This window comes from Prionailurus bengalensis, chromosome A2 (genome assembly GCF_016509475.1).
Source record: "Prionailurus bengalensis isolate Pbe53 chromosome A2, Fcat_Pben_1.1_paternal_pri, whole genome shotgun sequence".
In the NCBI taxonomy this organism is placed as follows: Eukaryota; Metazoa; Chordata; class Mammalia; order Carnivora; family Felidae; genus Prionailurus; species Prionailurus bengalensis.
In genome coordinates this window covers 129,232,785-129,254,352 of record NC_057348.1, presented here as the reverse complement: position 1 = coordinate 129,254,352, position 21,568 = coordinate 129,232,785, and the positions used below count along the sequence as shown (strand labels likewise).

Below are 21,568 nucleotides of genomic sequence, written 5' to 3'. Positions count from 1 at the left end.
TACTAACTCCACAGTAGTGACAGACATGCTTTCAGAGCAGAAGATACTTTTTCTTTGGCTTGGAAGCCAAAGTACATTTTTCCATTCAGTAAATGTGTCTGTCAACATTAAATTGACCAGTAAAAAATACTACCCTCGACATTGCTTTTTAACTATTCTTAGGGAATCCAAGAACACACTATATATGCAAACACTTCTCTATAGGAGATAATATTTTCTATCAACTTATCCCTCTATTTGTAGCATATTCCAATGAATGAAATATTTTAAAAATATGAGGTAAAGTGGAAGATGTGTTATTTAAAAACTAGGTGGTTTAATCCTTTAATAGTTTCCTTTTTTCCCCAATCCACTTTGTTCACTTTGCCCACTCTGCTAAATGGAACATAATGTTGCCCAGCAGTTGATTTGTTTGTTCTGACCATACTGAACATTGACACTGACCTCTGCTTACTCAATTCAGAATAGACCTAATGTTGTTTATAACAATGGCAAAAATAAACAATGATGCGGGTTGCATATTAGTTCATGGATTCCTCATATTAATATTTTAAGCCAAAGATGTGACAGCCATTTACATCCATTGTAGATAAGATCAAGTTATAAATTTCTAATTCAGAATTCTATATAAGTATGATTATGAAGGATGGTCTCTAATAGTTTAGATACTTTTCATCTTCTAAGCTTAAAACTGAAAAACTATACCACTGACAAAGAAGATAGTTTTTAAGGTTGTATTTGTATGACATTTTATTCCTAAATGACATATTTTAATAGACTTTGTTTTTTAGAGTAGTTTTAGGTTCACAGCAAAACAGAGCATTAGTTATAAAAATTTCCTTTATAACCTCTGTTCCTACATACTCAGAGCCTCCCCTACTATTAACATCCCACACCAGAATGTTACATTTATTATAATCAATGAACTTGTACAAATACATCATTATCATCTAAAGGCCACACTTTACGTTAAGGTTCACTCTTGGTATTGTACATTCATTGTATGGGTTTTGACAAATGTATAATAACTATATTCACCATTACAGTATTATACAGAATAGTTTCACTGCCCTAAAAAGCTTTTATGCTGTACCTATTCATCTCTCACTCCCCACTAATCCTTGGCAACCACAATTTTTTTTTTACTCTCTCCATAGTTTTGCCTTTTCCAGAATGTCACATAGTTAAATCATATACTATGCAGCCTTTTCAGATTGGCTTCTTTCTCTTAGTAATATGCCTTTAAGTTCCTTCATGTCTTTTCATGGTTTGATAGGTCATTTCTTTTCAGTGCTGAGGAATACTCCATTTTCTAGATGTGTCATGGTTTATTTATCCATTTACTTAATAAAGGGCATCCTGGTTGATTTCGAGTTTTGGTAATTTTGAATAAAGCTGTTATAAACATCCATGTGCAGGTTTTTGTGCGGGGCACTACTTTTCATATCATTTGAGTAAATACCAAGGAGTGTGTTGTTGGTGGGAATGCAAATTGGTGCAGCCACTCTGGAAAACAGTGTGGAGGTTCCTCAAAAAAATTAAAAATAGACTACCCTATGACCCAGCAGTAGCACTGCTAGGAATTTACCCAAGGGATACAGGAGTGCTGATGCACAGGGGCACTTGTACCCCAATGTTTATAGCAGCACTCTCAACAATTATGGGAAAAGCCTAAATGTCCATCAACTGACGAATGGATAAAGAAATTGTGGTTTATATACACAATGGAGTACTACGTGGCAATGAGAAAGAATGAAATATGGCCCTTTGTAGCAACGTGGATGGAACTGGAGAGTGTGATGCTAAGTGAAATAAGCCATACAGAGAAAGACAGATACCATATGTGTTCACTCTTATGTGGATCCTGAAAAACTTAACAGAATCCCATGGGGGAGGGGAAGGAAAAAAAAAAAAGAGGTTAGAGTGGGAGAGAGCCAAAGCATAAGAGACTCTTAAAAACTGAGAACAAACTGAGGGTTGTTGGGGGGTGGGAGGGAGGCGAAGGTGGGTGGTAGGTATTGAGGAGGGCACCTTTTGGGATGAGCACTGGATGTTGTATGGAAACCAATTTGACAATAAATTTCATATATTGAAAAAAAAACAAGGAGTGTGATTGCTGGATCCTATGGTAAAAGTATGTTTAATTTTATAAAAACTGCCAAATTGTCTTCCAAAGCAGCTGCACTATTTTTCATTTCTACCAGCAAAAAGATGAGAGCTCTTTTTGTTCCACATCCTCTCCAACATTTGGTGTGGTCAATGTTCTAGATCTGGGCTGTTCTGATAGATGTAGTAGTATCTCATTGTTTTGATTTATAATTTCCTAATGACTATGATGTGGAACGTATATTCAGATGCTTATTTGCCATCTATATATCTTTGCTGAGAAGTATCTGTTAAAGTCTATTGCCTATTTTTTTTCAGATTATTTTCTTATTGTTGAGTTTTAAGGGTTCTTTATATATTTTGAATATCAGTTCTTTATAAGAGAGGCATTTTGCAAATATTTTCTCCCAATCTGTGACTTGTCTTCTCATTCTTTTGACAGTGTCTCTCACAGAGAAGTTTTAAGTTACAAAATCCAGCTTATTAATTATTTGTTTCATGTATCATGACTTTAGTGTTATATCTATATGTCCTCACTGTACCTGATGCCAGCTAGATGTTTTCCTGTATTATCTTCTAGGAGTCTGATAGTTTTGTGTTTTACATTCAGTTTGTGATCCATTTTTAGTTAGTTTTTGTAAAGGGTCTAAGGTCTCTGTCTAAATTACCTTTTTGTATGTGAATGTCCAGTTGTCTGAGCACCATGAATTAAAATATCAAATTTCTATTGGCAAAATCAGTTTGTGGGCTAAACATTTTAATTTCATACTTTACCCTGCAATATTCCTAAGAACTGTATCTGAATTTATCACATTTTTTGCATTTAGTTTTTTCTGTGTGACAGATATCAGACTGCTATCATTAAAGACTGAAAAAAAAAGACTTGAAAAAAAAAAGACTTCAAAGCTCTAAATTCTCTAATACAGTTTCCTCAACCAAAAGCCTTTAAAGAGACCTTGGAATCCTCAGACTTATGATGAGTGTTCTCAGCTTTGTCATGAAATTGTCATTTCAGCCTGTAGAACTCTAAAATCACCTTTTATACAAATCAAAGGAGCTAATCAATTAGTCATTTCCAGTGACACAGAAAATAACAATAAATAAAAAGAACATCAACCAGTAGTTTATCTGTTTTGGGCTATTATACCAAAATTGTTGATTTAATGATCTCAGAAAGATTTGATCAGAAAGCAGAAAGGAGTGATTTAAAAGTTCTTTCAAAGTGGTGCAAGCTTCCCATAAGTCTACTCCACCCCCTCTGCTATTTCAAGGAATTGAACTTATTTTAGTATGATATGAAAACTTTAGTGTGGAAACAGTAACATTGTTCTAGAACTGTTTCTTAGGGGCCAAGGATACCTTATGACTAATCTAGACCTACCACATTTCTGTCCAGGTGAGTGTATGGAGAAAAATAGAACAAGCCCATCCTCAAATCGATACCAATGAATATTGTAAATCAAAGAGGTTACAAATTTAAAAATCATTATAATTTAAAATTTTTTCCATACCCTGCTTCTTTCCAAGAGAAATTTTAGTGTGTTCTTTTTTTAACTTACAGAAAAAAAGATTAATACAAATATCATTGAAAGGGAAAAGAGATCAAAGAGAAGGGAAGAAACAAACATGCTTACTGCAGGGTTTAATGTGACTGCTGTAGTTAGGCATTGGTTTGGTTCTGGCCTTCCTGGAAGGGGAAAAGGGAGATGTTATGAATAACATAGGATTTTTTTTATTTTGTTTTGTTTTCTTTTTTTATAATGAGGAAAGTGAATTCAAACTATTTCTTAGAAAGGGAGTTAACACTAAGTCTTATACTAGCAGTGCCCTTCTTAACATTTTTATGGCAAAGACAGAAGCAGAAAACACATAGTTGTTTGTGATAGTGAACAAAACAAAAAAGATGATCTTCTAACATTGAGACACTATGTGTTGTAATTTTTCATTTGGTGTAGTTGTTAATCTCTGCAGAAGTTTAGTGCAACTCAAAGGCAAAAGAGCCTCAGGTACCTTGAGGACTGACAGAATTCTAAATTCCTTAGACTAGGTCTTCATTTTGAGTGTTCATGAAAATCTAATAAAATCCTTGTGTGAAATACAGATTCCTGGGCTCTTTTCCTGGAACATCTGATTTAGTCAGTTTAAGATAAGATTCAGCTATCTGTATTTTTAACAGTTCTGTGATACTGTAATTCAACTAGTCCAACTAGCATTTGAAAAACACTTGGACATTCTTGGACATTCCTTTTCAAATTTATTTTGTGCTAGTCAACAATTTTTATAGGAATTCGATAAATAATTCAGTGTTACAGGATCTAAAGACAGCCTAGATGGCAGATATTGTATAGTGCTGAGTAAGGGCAGGTCTACAATGGATCATGCAGATGATAGGACTTTTATTCTACTATAAAAATTATAGAGCCAGGCCCATACCCTAGTCTAGACAAGAGGCCAGCCACCCATAGATGTCTTCGGGTCAAGGCCAGATTTTCTTCAAGTAAAAATTTGAGTTTGCTCCAGCACTTAGGTCACTGATTAGTTCAAATGTCAAGTTAGAATCAGTCAGAGATAGTTTTTGTTTGGAAATCTTTGGAGACAGTGTTACCTGTGTCACATCATAGTTGTCCAGAAAGCCTTAATGATCCTGCGCAGGTCTCCAGGTATGTCTGCTGGAATGAGTGAACTGCAAAATGTTCCCTAGACAACTGAACACATTGACCTCTTTTACAGTGCTATTTAATATCGATCAGATGAATGTTAAGAAACGTCTGCCAGAGGCAGTGGTTTTTGTTTCATCAAGGTTAATGATAATTCATTCTTCCAAACAGCTGGTGGATCCCAGAGCTCTTTGTCTCTTAAGACCACTCCTGTTTAATGAACACCAAGCCATTACATCAGCATTTAGGAGACCTAAAATACTGAGTTTTATTTCTTATTAATTAAAGGCCCCTGGTCCCAGCCTCTGATGGTTAACTGGTAACATTCTTTTTTTTTTTTTTAAACATTTATGTATTTTTTGAGAGACAGAGACAGAGCGTGAGTGGGGGAGGGGCAGAGAGAGGGGGAGTCACAGAATCTGAAACAGACTCCAGGCTCTGAGCTGTCAGCACAGAACCCAACGTAGGGCTCAAATTCACAAACTGCGAGATCATGACCTGAGCCGAAGTCAGACACTTAACCAACTGAGCCACCCAGGTGCCCCTAACTGGTAACATTCTAAAGCATATCTAGATATAAATGTTCATTAAACACCACTATTTTTTTTTGTACCAGAAAGAATGATGAGATGGACATATTCCCTTTTTCAAATCAATTTCTCTTAAGTGGAAGATTGAGTTGACATGCCAGGTCTTGCTAGCTGCTCAAGAAGACACTTCTATAATTTTTGATCTCTAATGAGAAAATAGCTTGATTGTCCCTTTTCATGAATTTGTATTAGATAAAATAATGTCACTTCCAGTACACATCACTAGGCTTATGGATGCTGCTTTTGTCTTGCCTTAATTTCTAGGTGCCTTGCTTCATGCTCTAGGTGATTGGTTTCTCTTCTAGATATTAACATGGGTTTTATACCCATCTTGGTAAATGACATCACTCTGCCCTTAATTAACTAAGTATACTTATAAAACTTCCAGAATCTGTACATGCTTTTCAGTTGAGGACTTAAAAAAAATTCTTTTTTGACACAAAAAGGACTCTTGCCTTAAAAAGATAAAGTCCCTTACACTGCCTTTCCCCCCACAATTTTAATTTACTTTAAGACTTGATTATGAGTGTTTTCAAGTGGTAGTTTTGATGCAGTTTTGTTTTTACTGAAAGTTTTATAAATGTGGTTAATTTTTAAAGAAAACATGTTAAGTCAGAAAAATGGTTGTTGTAGTGGATGAGCACCTCAAATCTCATAAGAAGTATGTGGAAAAGGCAATTTGAGACTTCAGATATTTTCAAAACCTTTCCTAAAACATATTTTACTATAAGCACATAGTTTTCCATTGTTGTGCCTATCACATTATTTTTTGAGCAGTGAGTTGATTGATTAGTTAATGCTCGTATATTAAGTATAATTTGTGAAGAGATTACCCAGAGAGGTGCCCCTATATAAATTAAGACACAGATTGACAAGTGCCTGTTTAATTTTAACTTTAAGGAGTGGCATAGCTAATTGAACAATTGTGGGACTGATTATAGTGATCAAATAAAGGTGAGATGTTTGGCAAGGAATCTTCGAGAAGATGAGTTTTGACAGATTTTGAAAGAAAGAGGAGAGATAAACTTGGACTGGAAAATAGAAATATCATCCAAGTTGAATAAATTGACAGATGGCTAAGGGTACAAGGGATAGTAAGTGTTCTCTTTAGGACCATGAGGAATGACCTTCCTTCTTTTTCAGGGTCTGCTTCTGCTCAGATTGGTTCTTAGTGTAGAATCAGAAGCATTTGGAAGATTGACTAAGTTATTCTGCACGTTGCACCTTATGAAATGAAAGTCTGACCAGTGAGTTTATTTCCTACGGGCCAGACAATCAGCAGCAGTGGAGATGGAGCAGGAGTGCCCAGTTTCTGATAGACAGGGTATTATGCTGCATTGCACAACCAAATCATCCCCTAGTCATTGGATCTCTATTACCCTAGGCATTGTAGTCTTGCAGAGATGATAGAAGTGTCCAGCATGCAAGGCTTTAGGTTGTGTAACTTTCATTACCCATTTAATCTTTTTTGTTCCAATTTCTTCTTGGGCAGAAACTTCAGTAATCTTTTAAGATAAGATTGATTCTCTATTACAGTGGTGTATTTCACCTGTTACCTTCTTAGTGTGTATTCTTAAATTAGCTGAGTATTTTTGGACTTCTTATCTTGGTGTGTTTTCTTAAATTGTGATGGAACTGGCCTTAAAAAAATGTAACCATCCTTTCATGGGATTCATTATTAACATGAGTTTTGGAATATGACATTTTTTTTTAAGAGGAAAAAGCCAACAACTCCAAAAACCTTACATTTTTTGGTCTGTATTCAAGAGCTGATATTTGTTTTAGACTTGCTATGTATCAGGCATGGTCTAAACACTGGGAATACAAAGCTGTATGTGGATAGTCACTGATTCCAGAACACTGCAGCCTGATAGGAACAGTCTGAGTAAGCTAACAGTTCTAGAGACTCAGACAAACCACTTTATTTCAAGAATGTGGCATGCAGTTTGAGGTCTGATCTTTTGATAAAAGCCCCTTTAGCCGATCCTTATGTATTGGTCTGTAGAGTGTCTGTGGCTTAGATATATTTTTTAAAGTAATGATAATCTTGGAATCTTAGCGTCATCTTTTATTTAATTTGAACAGACTAATGATTTGTCATGGAATTCAAGGTCTACTTTTGTGTCATATTCAGTAATGTTTTAAGTTTCTGCACTTTTCAAGTTATAACATATTTAGGATGGAGGAGCAAACAGCATGTTTGTATTATTTTGACAAAATGAACCTTAATGTATAACAATTTTAAAGACTAGTATTTTACATTAATAGTAACAAAGACTACATAGTTCTTTCCTGTGGATTTTCTAAAATTATCCAGAGTAAATATGTGTTCACTGTTACTGTTCCCCAGGGTTCATTCCAGAGGGATTTAATAAAGCATAGTGAGTGTAATATTAAATTTATTCTTTGTTTCGGGGCGCCTGGGTGGCGCAGTCGGTTAAGCGTCCGACTTCAGCCAGGTCACGATCTCGCGGTCTGTGAGTTCGAGCCCCGCGTCAGGCTCTGGGCTGATGGCTCGGAGCCTGGAGCCTGTTTCCGATTCTGTGTCTCCCTCTCTCTCTGCCCCTCCCCCATTCATGCTCTGTCTCTCTCTGTCCCAAAAAATAAAATAAACTTTGAAAAAAAAAATTTATTCTTTGTTTCTTGCTGACACATAACAATTGTCAAATTAAAAAAAAATGTAAGTGTGCTAAGTAGAAAAGTAGGTAGTTAATTATTTCTTTATAAATTTATGGTAGTATTATATACTTGTAAAATATTAGAATGCATATGTTTAAAATACATATGCATGTATTAATAAGTAACACTAGTTAGTTTTAAGAATTTGGGACTACTTGGGGCGCCTGGGTGGCTCAGTTGGTTAAGCGGCCAACTTCAGCTCAGGTCATGATCTCACGGTCCGTGAGTTCGAGCCCTGCGTCGGGCTCTGTGCTGACAGCTCAGGGCCTGGAGCCTGTTTTGGATTCTGCATATCCCTCTCTCTGACCCTCCCCTATTCATGCTCTGTCTCTCCCTGTCTCAAAAATAAATAAAAAAACATTTAAAAAAAAATTTTTTTAAATAATAAAAAAAGAGTTTGGGACTACTTATCATAAGAAATATATTATTTTGTTTTTATTTTGATTTGCTAATATTCTTAGTAAATAATATTACACTTTTTTACATACATTTTATTATTTTTTTTTTAAGCCACACGTTTAAGCCCATGTGTGGCTTAAACTCATGACCCAGAGATCAAGAGTTACATGTTCTACTGACTGAGACAGCCAGGTGTCCCAGTGAGTCACACCATTAAACAGTAAAATCGATAGACTTTGTTATTATTTACTATAGAAGTTATCATTTCTTTGGCTGTTTCAAAATAAATTACATTGTCCAGGGTGCCTAGGTGACACTGTCAGTTAAATGTCCAACCCTTGATTTCGGATAAGGTCATGACCTCACAGTTTGTGAGACTGAGCCCCTGTCCCTCTCTGTGCTGACACCGCGAGTCTGTTTGGGATTCTCTCTGTCCCTCTCCTGCTCGTGTGCGCGCACACATGCACACACACTCTCTCTCTCTCTCTGTCTCTCTGTGTCTCTCTCTCAAAAATAAATAAACATTAAAAATAAAGTACATTATCTAATAAACTACAGGTTTGCTGGATAACCTACATAAATAGTCATTATTGACTATTTTGCTTTAAATTCTCTTTAATTAAATTTTTATTTTATGAAAAATTGCTATATGAAGTTATTGTATCTAGCACTTTATCTTTAACAATTATAATTTCAACTTTTAAAATTTCTTAAATCTGTTCTCAACAGGTACTTCTAGAGAGAAAAATAGGAACATGATAGTCAAGATCCAGCTTTAAAATAATAATAGAACGGGTGCTATCTATCTTCATATATGGGAGAGCACTTTCTTCTTTAAAAGTCCTCTAAAGGTCCTATCATCTCACATGGTAACCAAGACTCTAGAAAAATGGCCTGACGTTTCTACTTTAAAAGAAACCAGCTTTTACTGTCTGAAAGCATTCCCACTGCTATCCTAATTACCTCACATCACTATATATGTACTCAATGCCTACTCTTTATAGAAACTTGGGGGTGGGGGGAAGAAAATATAAGGAAGACTAAAAACTTATGAGCACACAATCCAGAGATGAAGGTATATATATATATATATATATATATATATATATATATATAGTTTTATAAAAGCCAAAATCTTTTTTTTCTGATAAAACTTAATACGTGTCTTTTTTTTTTTAAATTAATTAACACATATATGTACAAAATAGAAATCTCAAGTCCCACCAGAATGACCATTTTGGTATATCATCATAATATTTTTGTGTTTGTTTTTGTCTTCTTTCCGTTTCTGTGTCTGTACATAGATATATGTCTTCAATGAAACAAAGTTATACATTCCGTTCTGCAACTGGTCATGTAGTTGAATTTGTCATGGACATTCTCCCTTGTTCCAGTAATCTCTTGCTGCATAACAAACCACCTCAAGATGTAGTGGCTTTAAAACAACAGTAGCATCCTTAGTCTTGGGTAAGCCTCACCAGGGACAGCCCATTTCTGCTTCACCCCATATCAGCTGGAATGGCTCAAAGTCTAGAGGCTGACAAGTGAAAAATTTCTTCATTCATGTATCTTGCAATTGATACTGGCTCTTGGCTCTGCCTGTCCATGGAATGTCTCCACCTGGGCCCTCCACATGGCCTGAGAGACAATTATCCATGAATATCTCATGTCTCTACATGACCCTGGTCCTCTGAACATAGATAATAACAGCCAATTTAGAACTGTTTTTATAAAGAGATATTCCAGGAGGTGGTGAAGCTTGGAGACATCTCCCTCTCTGGAGATAGTCAGTGTAGTAAATATAAAAACTTGTCCTTCTCTCTCCAGAAGATTGGCTTATGTTCCAGGATAGAGAGAAGGCCAATATCTCTCCTGGAGGGAGGATTGGCACATCACCAGCAGCTCTATATAAGATCAGAGTTTCTGAATTTGAGGGTTTCTATCCTATAATACACCCCACTGCATATGCAGGTACCATCTGGCCATTATTGTGTCACCCTGCCAAGTGGGACTGGGGCTTGAGAAACTCATGCAAGATGTTGCTCTGATTGCGGCTTTTGCTGTGAGTCACAGTTTTTCCCTTTAATCCAGATGCCTCATGCTTTCTGTATGTCCCTATGTGTGTGTGTATCAGATAATATTCATAATATTATATATATGTGCATATGTATATCTCCATATCCATCCATCCATCCATCCATCCATACATACATACATACAGTGACAGTCTAAATCATTTACTTGCAAATAGGTAAAATCTCAGACCCTTCATGGTTTCTGACATAATTGTTTCTTCACAAAATGGTGGCTGTGTTCAAAAGGCAAGTGTCTTGAGAGACAGAACCACGTGGAAGTTGTATGACCATTAATGTAATAGCCTCAGAAGCCACACTGTGTCAGCCTCTCTGGATTTTGTCAGTCGGTCACTCACAAAGGCCTGCTTAGGTTCAAGGGTAGAGGAAGTAGACTCTAACTCTTAATAGGATAGTGGCAAGATTCTGGAAGAGAATGTGAAAATGAAATATTGCAAGGCCATTTTTGGAAAATTCAGCCTGCCACACATATGAATATAAATGAAAGTATCTCATCCTTTTTAACTTCTACATAGTTTCAATGCCTAATGATGGGCATTTAGAATTTCCACTGTTCTTGTATCCTGGAAATTCCTATATACCAATGTTTAAGGCAAAGGCTTTTGTTCCATAACTTTATGAGTTAGTCCAGTACTAGGGGGTAAGTGAGAGAGAGAAAAAGGGAGTGAGACAGGATGCCAAGAAGAACAGATTGAAGATGATTCGTTGAGCTGACCACTGCTCGGTATCCAGCACAATTGATTGCTCAGTCTTGCAGAACTGTATTCTGAGAGACAACAAAAACATTGTCTCAGGAGAAGGAAGAAGGAAGGAAGGAAGGAAGGAAGGAAGGAAGGAAGGAAGGAAGGAAAGAAGGAAGGAAGGAAGGAAGGGAGGAAAGAAGGATAATACATCTGTTGACTCTCATCTCCCATTGGTCAAAGTGTCCTCATTGGACATTCATTGCTCCACGCATCTTGCATGACCTGGGTGATTCCTCCTCTGCATTAAACTTAGTAAATCTAAAGTGGCTTTATAAGAAGTTGTTGAACCTTTATTTTTTTACTGTCATGAATTTTGGTGGAAAGATTGTCTATCTACTTAAATTTATATGTACCTCCCAAATTATATACTTAAAGTAAGTTCTACAATTGCAGTCTCAAGATCATTGAATATATATATATATAAATATACACACATATATATGTGTATATATATATGTATATATGTGTGTATATACACATATATATATACACACACACATATATGTATTTAAATGCTATTGTCAATTGACAAATATTACTTCTTTTCCCTCTAAAAAAATGTATAGACATTTATACTTTACCAAGGAATCAGAAAGAAAACTTAATCTCATACTCTAGACTTAATTAGTATCCCAATTACTGCCAATCTAATAGGCAAATGAAAAATAAATCTTTTTTGTTTTCCTAGTTTCTGTTTGATTTTTTTGTCAGGATGAACATCTTGTCACATGCAGCTAGCATCAGTCAGTTTGCAGCTTTTCAAATGGGCTTCTTTCCCTTGGTAATACACATTTTAGTTTCCTCCATTCTAGTCTTTGAGTCTTATAGTTCTTTCAGCCCTTTCTGTGATTTTTGCTTTTTCCTTGGCTACAGGGTAGACCTGCCTTTGGGAGCTTAGCATCTCTTTCATTAATTTCAGCCCTGCTCATTAATTCTGGGCCAAGACTCATTCATTGCCCTATTACAAAGGGACATAATCGTAAAACATATATGGCAAAGTATTTCGAAGTGATTAAATAAAAGAATGAGTTTTACTTTACTCTTTATACTTTCTGTATTATCTGAATTCTTTTTTCAAATGAGCATGTATTACATTTATTATAATCAGACTAAAAGAAATATATTTAAAATAAAATATAAAATGCTAGTGCAAAAATAGAAACAGAAAATCAATTGCTTTCCGTATATTAAATTACATGTCCCCACATCCATGCTGTACATTTTTAAAAGCTTTTCAACAAATATTTCTAATGTATGATAGCCTAAGTTTTTTCTAAACCTTACTGGAAAAATCCTATAATTTTAATTTACTAGAATGTGTATGGTTTGATTTTTAAACAACATCAGTACCATTCATCCAGCATTTCCTTAGTGCGTATGCCAAACATATGTGTGCCTGTGTTGTGAGAGATATAAAAACGCAATACTTGACAATGTGATATAACAGTCAGCTTATAGGACAGGCGTTCTTAACCTGACTGCAGAGGAAAATGACCCGAGAGTATTCCAAAAATACTGATGACCAGGCCCCACCCTAGATAATTGAATAAGAATCTGGGGATTGGGGAGCAGAATTTTCAGAAGTTCTTGGACTGAAAGAAAAATGAACAACTAACATGTATTTCCATTCATTCATTCATCAACTACTATCTTCATAAATAAACATAAACCAGTATTAATTCACTGTCTACTACCTGCTAAGTACTGTGCTAGGTGTGAAGAAGACAGATCTGCAAGTAGATAATAAATGAATGAAGGAGGGAGGGGAAAGGAAGGTGAAAGAGAGAGAGGTCTGAGCACACTGTGGCACAAAAGCAGCTGCTCTCTTGGATTTCAGGTTGAAATAAGAAAGTTATGACACATGCCACTTTCAAATCTCTGCTGATGAGAGTTTGCAGATAGAAGCTGAAGCCATCCGAGTTGCGGCAAGATGGCGGCTTAGGAGGACGCTGGGCTCACCGCACGTCCTGCTGATCACTTAGATTCCATCTGCACCTGCCTAAATAACCCAGAAAACCGCCAGAGGATTAGCAGAACAGAGTCGCCGGAGCCAAACGCAGACGAGAGGCCCACGGAAGAGGGTAGGAAGGGCGGCGAGGCGGTGCGCGCTCCACGGACTGGCGGGAGGGAGCCGGGGCGGAGGGGCGGCTCGCCGGCCAAGCAGAGCCCCCGAGTCGGGCTTGCAAAAGCGGAGGGGCCGGGCGGACTGTGTTCCGACAGCAAGCGCGACTTAGCGTCTGGGAGGTCAGAAATTAACAGCTCTGCTCGGAAAGCGGGAAGGCTGGAGGACAAAGGGAGGGAGAGCTGCTGAGCCCCCTGACAACAGAGCTCAGTTTGGTGGGGAACAAAGGCGCTCGCCAGCACCATTTCCCCCGCCCATCCCCCAGCTGAAATCCCAAAGGGAACCGGTTCCTGCCAGGGAACTTGCTCGCTCCACGCAAACACCCAACTCTGCGCTTTGGCGGAGCCAAACCTCCGGCAGCGGATCTGACTCCCTCCCGCTGCCACAGGGCCCCTCCTGAAGTGGATCACCTAAGGAGAAGCGATCTAAGCCTGCCCCTCCTGCCCCCGAGCACCTTGCCTACCCACCCCAGCTAATACGCCAGATCCCCAGCATCACAAGCCTGGCAGGGTGCAAGTAGCCCAGACGAGCCACACTACCCCACAGTGAATCCCGCCCCTAGGAGAGGGGAAGAGAAGGCACACACCAGTCTGACTGTGGCCCCAGCGGTGGGCTGGGGGCAGACATCAGGTCTGACTGCGGCCCCGCCCACCAACTCCAGGTATACACCACAGCACAGGGGAAGTGCCCTGCAGGTCCTCACCACGCCAGGGACTATCCAAAATGACCAAGCGGAAGAACTCCCCTCAGAAGAATCTCCAGGAAATAACAACAGCTAATGAGCTGATCAAAAAGGATTTAAATAATATAACAGAAAGTGAATTTAGAATAATAGTCATAAAATTAATCGCTGGGCTTGAAAACAGTATACAGGACAGCAGAGAATCTCTTGCTACAGAGATCAAGGGACTAAGGAACAGTCACGAGGAGCTGAAAAACGCTTTAAACGAAATGCATAACAAAATGGAAACCACCACAGCTCGGCTTGAAGAGGCAGAGGAGAGAATAGGTGAACTAGAAGATAAAGTTATGGAAAAAGAGGAAGCTGAGAAAAAGAGAGATAAAAAAATCCAGGAGTATGAGGGGAAAATTAGAGAATTAAGTGATACACTAAAAAGAAATAATATACGCATAATTGGTATCCCAGAGGAGGAAGAGAGAGGGAAAGGTGCTGAAGGGGTACTTGAAGAAATCATAGCTGAGAACTTCCCTGAACTGGGGAAGGAAAAAGGCATTGAAATCCAAGAGGCACAGAGAACTCCCTTCAGACGTAACTTGAATCGATCTTCTGCACGACATATCATAGTGAAACTGGCAAAATACAAGGATAAGGAGAAAATTCTGAAAGCAGCAAGGGGTAAACGTGCCCTCACATATAAAGGGAGACCTATAAGACTCGTGACTGATCTCTCTTTTGAAACTTGGCAGGCCAGAAAGAATTGGCAAGAGATTTTCAGGGTGCTAGACAGAAAAAATATGCAGCCAAGAATCCTTTATCCAGCAAGTCTGTCATTTAGAATAGAAGGAGAGATAAAGGTCTTCCCAAACAAACAAAAACTGAAGGAATTTGTCACCACTAAACCAGCCCTACAAGAGATCCTAAGGGGGACCCTGTGAGACAAAGTCCCAGAGACATCACTATAAGCATAAAACATACAGACATCACAATGACTCTAAACCCGTATCTTTCTATAATAACACTGAATGTAAATGGATTAAATGCGCCAACCAAAAGACATAGGGTATCAGAATGGATAAAAAAACAAGACCCATCTATTTGCTGTCTACAAGAGACTCATTTTAGACCTGAGGACACCTTTAGATTGAGAGTGAGGGGATGGAGAACTATTTATCATGCGACTGGAAGCCAAAAGAAAGCTGGAGTAGCCATACTTATATCAGACAAACTAGACTTTAAATTAAAGGCTGTAACAAGAGATGAAGAAGGACATTATATAATAGTTACAGGGTCTATCCATCAGGAAGAGCTAACAATTATCAATGTCTATGCACCGAATACTGGAGCCCCCAAATATATAAAACAATTACTCATAAACATAAGCAACCTTATTGATAAGAATGTGGTAATTGCAGGGGACTTTAATACACCACTTACAGAAATGGATAGATCAACTAGACACACGGTCAATAAAGAAACAAGGGCCCTGAATGAGACATTGGATGAGATGGACTTGACAGATATATTTAGAACTCTGCATCCCAAAGCAACAGAATATACTTTCTTCTCGAGTGCACATGGAACATTCTCCAAGATAGATCATATACTGGGTCACAAAACAGCCCTTCATAAGTTTACAAGAATTGAAATTATACCATGCTTACTTTCAGACCACAATGCCATGAAGCTTGAAATCAACCACAGGAAAAAGTCTGGAAAACCTCCAAAAGCATGGAGGTTAAAGAACACCCTACTAACGAATGAGTGGGTCAACCAGACAATTAGAGAAGAAATTACAAAATATATGGAAACAAACGAAAATGAAAATACAACAATCCAAACGCTTTGGGATGCAGCAAAGGCAGTCCTGAGAGGAAAATACATTGCAATCCAGGCCTATCTCAAGAAACAAGAAAAATCCCAAATACAAAATCTAACAGCACACCTAAAGGAACTAGAAGCAGAACAGCAAAGGCAGCCTAAGCCCAGCAGAAGAAGAGAAATAATAAAGATCAGAGCAGAAATAAACAATATAGAAACTAAAAAAACTGTAGAGCAGATCAACGAAACCAAGAGTTGGTTTTTTGAAAAAATAAACAAAATTGACAAACCTCTAGCCAGGCTTCTCAAAAAGAAAAGGGAGATGACCCAAATAGATAAAATCATGAATGAAAATGGAATGATTACAACCAATCCCTCAGAGATACAAACAATTATCAGGGAATACTATGAAAACTTATATGCCAACAAATTGGACAACCTGGAAGAAATGGACGAATTCCTGAACACCCACACGCTTCCAAAACTCAATCAGGAGGAAATAGAAAGCTTGAACAGACCCATAACCAGCGAAGAAATTGAATCGGTTATCAAAAATCTCCCAACAAATAAGAGTCCAGGACCAGATGGCTTCCCAGGGGAGTTCTACCAGACGTTTAAAGCAGAGATAATACCTATCCTTCTCAAGCTATTCCAAGAAATAGAAAGGGAAGGAAAACTTCCAGACTCATTCTATGAAGCCAGTATTACTTTGATTCCTAAACCAGACAGAGACCCAGTAAAAAAAGAGAACTACAGGCCAATATCCCTGATGAATATGGATGCAAAAATTCTCGATAAGATACTAGCAAATCGAATTCAACGGCATATAAAAAGAATTATTCACCATGATCAAGTGGGATTCATTCCTGGGATGCAGGGCTGGTTCAACATTCGCAAATCAATCAACGTGATACATCACATTAACAAAAAAAGAGAGAAGAACCATATGATCCTGTCAATCGATGCAGAAAAGGCCTTCGACAAAATCCAGCACCCTTTCTTAATAAAAACCCTTGAGAAAGTCGGGATAGAAGGAACATACTTACAGATCATAAAAGCCATTTATGAAAAGCCCACAGCTAACATCATCCTCAACGGGGAAAAACTGAAAGCTTTTTCCCTGAGATCAGGAACACGACAAGGATGCCCACTCTCACCGCTGCTGTTTAACATAGTGCTGGAAGTTCTAGCATCAGCAATCAGACAACAAAAGGAAATCAAAGGCATCAAAATTGGCAAAGATGAAGTCAAGCTTTCGCTTTTTGCAGATGACATGATATTATACATGGAAAATCCGATAGACTCCACCAAAAGTCTGCTAGAACTGATACAGGAATTCAGCAAAGTTGCAGGATACAAAATCAATGTACAGAAATCAGTTGCATTCTTATACACTAACAATGAAGCAACAGAAAGACAAATAAAGAAACTGATCCCATTCACAATTGCACCAAGAAGCATAAAATACCTAGGAATAAATCTAACCAAAGATGTAAAGGATCTGTATGCTGAAAACTATAGAAAGCTTCTGAAGGAAATTGAAGAAGATTTAAAGAAATGGAAAGACATTCCCTGCTCATGGATTGGAAAAATAAATATTGTCAAAATGTCAATACTACCCAAAGCTATCTACACATTCAATGCAATCCCAATCAAAATTGCACCAGCATTCTTCTCGAAACTAGAACAAGCAATCCTAAAATTCATATGGAACCACAAAAGGCCCCGAATAGCCAAAGGAATTTTGAAGAAGAAGACCAAAGCAGGAGGCATCACAATCCCAGACTTTAGCCTCTACTACAAAGCTGTCATCATCAAGACAGCATGGTATTGGCACCAAAACAGACACATAGACCAATGGAATAGAATAGAAACCCCAGAACTAGACCCACAAACGTATGGCCAACTCATCTTTGACAAAGCAGGAAAGAACATCCAATGGAAAAAAGACAGTCTCTTTAACAAATGGTGCTGGGAGAACTGGACAGCAACATGCAGAAGGTTGAAACTAGACCACTTTCTTACACCATTCACAAAAATAAACTCAAAATGGATAAAGGACCTAAATGTGAGACAGGAAACCATCAAAACCTTAGAGGAGAAAGCAGGAAAAGACCTCTCTGACCTCAGCCGTAGCAATCTCTTACTCGACACATCCCCAAAGGCAAGGGAATTAAAAGCAAAAGTGAATTACTGGGACCTTATGAAGATAAAAAGCTTCTGCACAGCAAAGGAAACAACCAACAAAACTAAAAGGCAACCAATGGAATGGGAAAAGATATTTGCAAATGACATATCGGACAAAGGGCTAGTATCCAAAATCTATAAAGAGCTCACCAAACTCCACACCCGAAAAACAAATAACCCAGTGAAGAAATGGGCAGAAAACATGAATAGACACTTCTCTAAAGAAGACATCCGGATGGCCAACAGACACATGAAAAGATGTTCAGCGTCGCTCCTTATCAGGGAAATACAAATCAAAACCACACTCAGGTATCACCTCACGCCAGTCAGAGTGGCCAAAATGAACAAATCAGGAGACTATAGATGCTGGAGAGGATGTGGAGAAACGGGAACCCTCTTGCACTGTTGGTGGGAATGCAAATTGGTGCAGCCGCTCTGGAAAGCAGTGTGGAGGTTCCTCAGAAAATTAAAAATAGACCTACCCTATGACCCAGCAATAGCACTGCTAGGAATTTACCCAAGGGATACAGGAGCACTGATGCATAGGGCCACTTGTACCCCAATGTTCATAGCAGCACTCTCAACAATAGCCAAATTATGGAAAGAGCCTAAATGTCCATCAACTGATGAATGGATAAAGAAATTGTGGTTTATATACACAATGGAATATTACATGGCAATGAGAAAAAATGAAATATGGCCTTTTGTAGCAACGTGGATGGAACTGGAGAGTGTGATGCTAAGTGAAATAAGCCATACAGAGAAAGACAGATACCATATGGTCTCACTCTTATGTGGATCCTGAGAAACTTAACAGGAACCCATGGGGGAGGGGAAGGAAAAAAAAAAAAAAGAGGTTAGAATGGGAGAGAGCCAAAGCATAAGAGACTGTTAAAAACTGAGAACAAACTGAGGGTTGATGGGGGGTGGGAGGGAGGAGAGGGTGGGTGATGGGTATTGAGGAGGGCACCTTTTGGGATGAGCACTGGGTGTTGTATGGAAACCAATTTGTCAATAAATTTCAGAAAAAAAAAAAAAAAAGATGCTGAAGCCATCCAATTTTGTAGACAAAATGAGGAAGGCAGGAAATTCGTGCTTCAGGGTCCCTCGTCTCCTTTTCTGGGACCCCTCTTCCACTCCTCCTTATTACATATCATCTCCAGGCGCTCTTACGTTGCCCTTGGTGTGCAGGTCACAGAACCTCGTGGCTCTCCTGCAAAATTTCTAGCTACAGGTTCATCGTAGGAGAAGGAAAGTTAGAAATGTGAAGGAATTAGAAGAGCAATTCTGTCCACCCTTGCCTTCTCCATACTCTCCCTTAGGTAATGCCTTCACTGTCTCAGTCAGCTTAGGCTGCTATAACAAGATAATGTAGACTGGGTGACTTAAAAATAAGACAATTGTATTTCTGACAGTTCTGGAGGCTGAAAATCTGAGACCAAGGGTGATGCTATGCTTGGGGTCTGGTGAGAACCAACTTCAGGCTTTACACTGCCAACTTCTTGATGTGTCCTTATGTGCTGGAAAAAGAACTAGTCTCTCCCACCTCTTCTTATAAGGGCACTAACCTCATTCATGAGGGCTCCCCCCTCATGACCTAATCACTTCCCAAAGAACCCACCTTCTATTACCCATCTTGTCATAATTGGGAATTAGATTTCGCATGAATTTTGGAGGCACACAAACAGTCTGTAGCAGCATCTCTTCTCTGGACCTCTGCAAAAATTTCTCAATTATCCCTTTTGCCACTAATGCCTTCCTCTTCCATCAGGCTTACACATGGATCTAGAATTATCTTTCTAAAACGCATTATCTCATCTGGCTTGAATTCATTGAATAGTTTCCTCATTGGCCATGGGATAATGTTCAAATCCCTTAGCATCTAAAATACCCCCATCCAGTTGTTTCCCAGCCTCTTTTTCTTTACTTTTCTCTAGATCCAGCATTGCTAAACTTTTTGTTTCTATTCCATTCCATATTCTTTTATGGCTCCATCATTTTGCCATTTCCTGGAGTATTTTTCCTCTCTTATGGCCTTACAAGACCCAGCTCAAAGTTTATCACTTCTGTGAAGTTTTTCCCTGGTCTCCCTTTGCCTTTTGTATATACCTTTAAATATGTGTTTACATCTAATCATATTTATTTAATTATTTGTTACATTTCCTGAAAGCAAAATCTTAAGCCTTATTGATCTTTGCATTTCTCTCTTCTTCAGTGGAACTGGCAAACAACTGATGTTGAAAAATGTTTCTCAAATGAATGTAAATGAATCCACTAACCAGTGTGCTCTGGGAATCCAGAGACCTCTACCTTGTGATACTGTTGTCTCAGCAGCAGTGACAGCAAACTTTTAAAAATGTACATCAAATCATGTCAACTTTCTGCTTAAACCCATCCAAAGGCTCCATGCTTCCCATAGACCCTAAACCTTGGCATGAAATCCACAATCTTTATTGGCCTACAGCCCCTTTGTTCTTCTTTGGGCTCATCTCTCCTCACCCTCCCCTCATGCACCTCACGTAGCATGCCTCAGCCACACTGACCACCCTTCCTGCCTCAAGTAGGTGGGGCCTCCACCAGGGCTGCCCCCTGTAAAGGGTATTCTTCCCTTGGGAATGATCAGTTGTTCCCTCCCTCAACTTCAGGTCTTGGCTTGAACATCACTTCCACATCCAGGCCCTCATTCAAATCACATTTCCTTAGTATCACCTTAAACTGGTGACTTAACACATTTTATGGTGCTCATTTCCATGTGTAATTTGTATTTATCTATGTTATTTTTGTTTAATGCCTATCTTCTTTACTAGCCTTTATTTTCCATTATAGCAGGGACCTTCAGTATTTTGTTGTAAAATGTATTCTCAGCATGGTGTCTGAGACTTTCTTGTCCAGAGAATATGAATGACTGAGTGACAAGCTTTAGGATTGTATGTACTGTAGATATTTTTCTCTTCTTCTCCTCTCCCTTTATTTTTAATCCTGATCTCCCATACTTATCTAGTAAAGTAATGTTCTGTTGACTGTTTGACTGGCTCTCTCAATACCCATACTGTTACCACTTTTGAATCACAATGGTTTTGTGTAGATTTTAACTCTCAAATGAATAATAAATTGGGATATTTGTTTTGTTTCTTCTATCTTTTTTTTCTTTTTTTTTGCCCAACAGAGTTGAAGTTAAGCTTTTCTTTGCTATTTTTTTTAATGATACTTTGGCACAGGCAGTTATTAAAACATCTTAAAATCTATACTGTGAGATTACGAATAAATGCAATACTGATTACAGTTCTTGCTTTCTATCTTCTTTGTCTTGTTGTTGTTGTTATTAGTCTTCATAAAGGCTAACTTGTACAATCACTAGTACAATGCTATGCAGACTATCTTGAGTAATCCAATAATAACCATGCATTTTATCTTAGATTTTTTTTTATCTGATTCGATAGAGCTAATTTAGTTTTTCTAAGCTCTGGTTTTAAATCTAATTAAGACATCTTA

General features: G+C 38.1%; 1 protein-coding gene across 3 annotated transcripts in view; it reads left to right on the top strand.

The window, feature by feature from the left end:
* Positions 1-21,568, top strand: part of IMMP2L (inner mitochondrial membrane peptidase subunit 2) — an 886,026-nt gene that overhangs the window by 698,571 nt on the left and 165,887 nt on the right. The window lies entirely within an intron of this gene.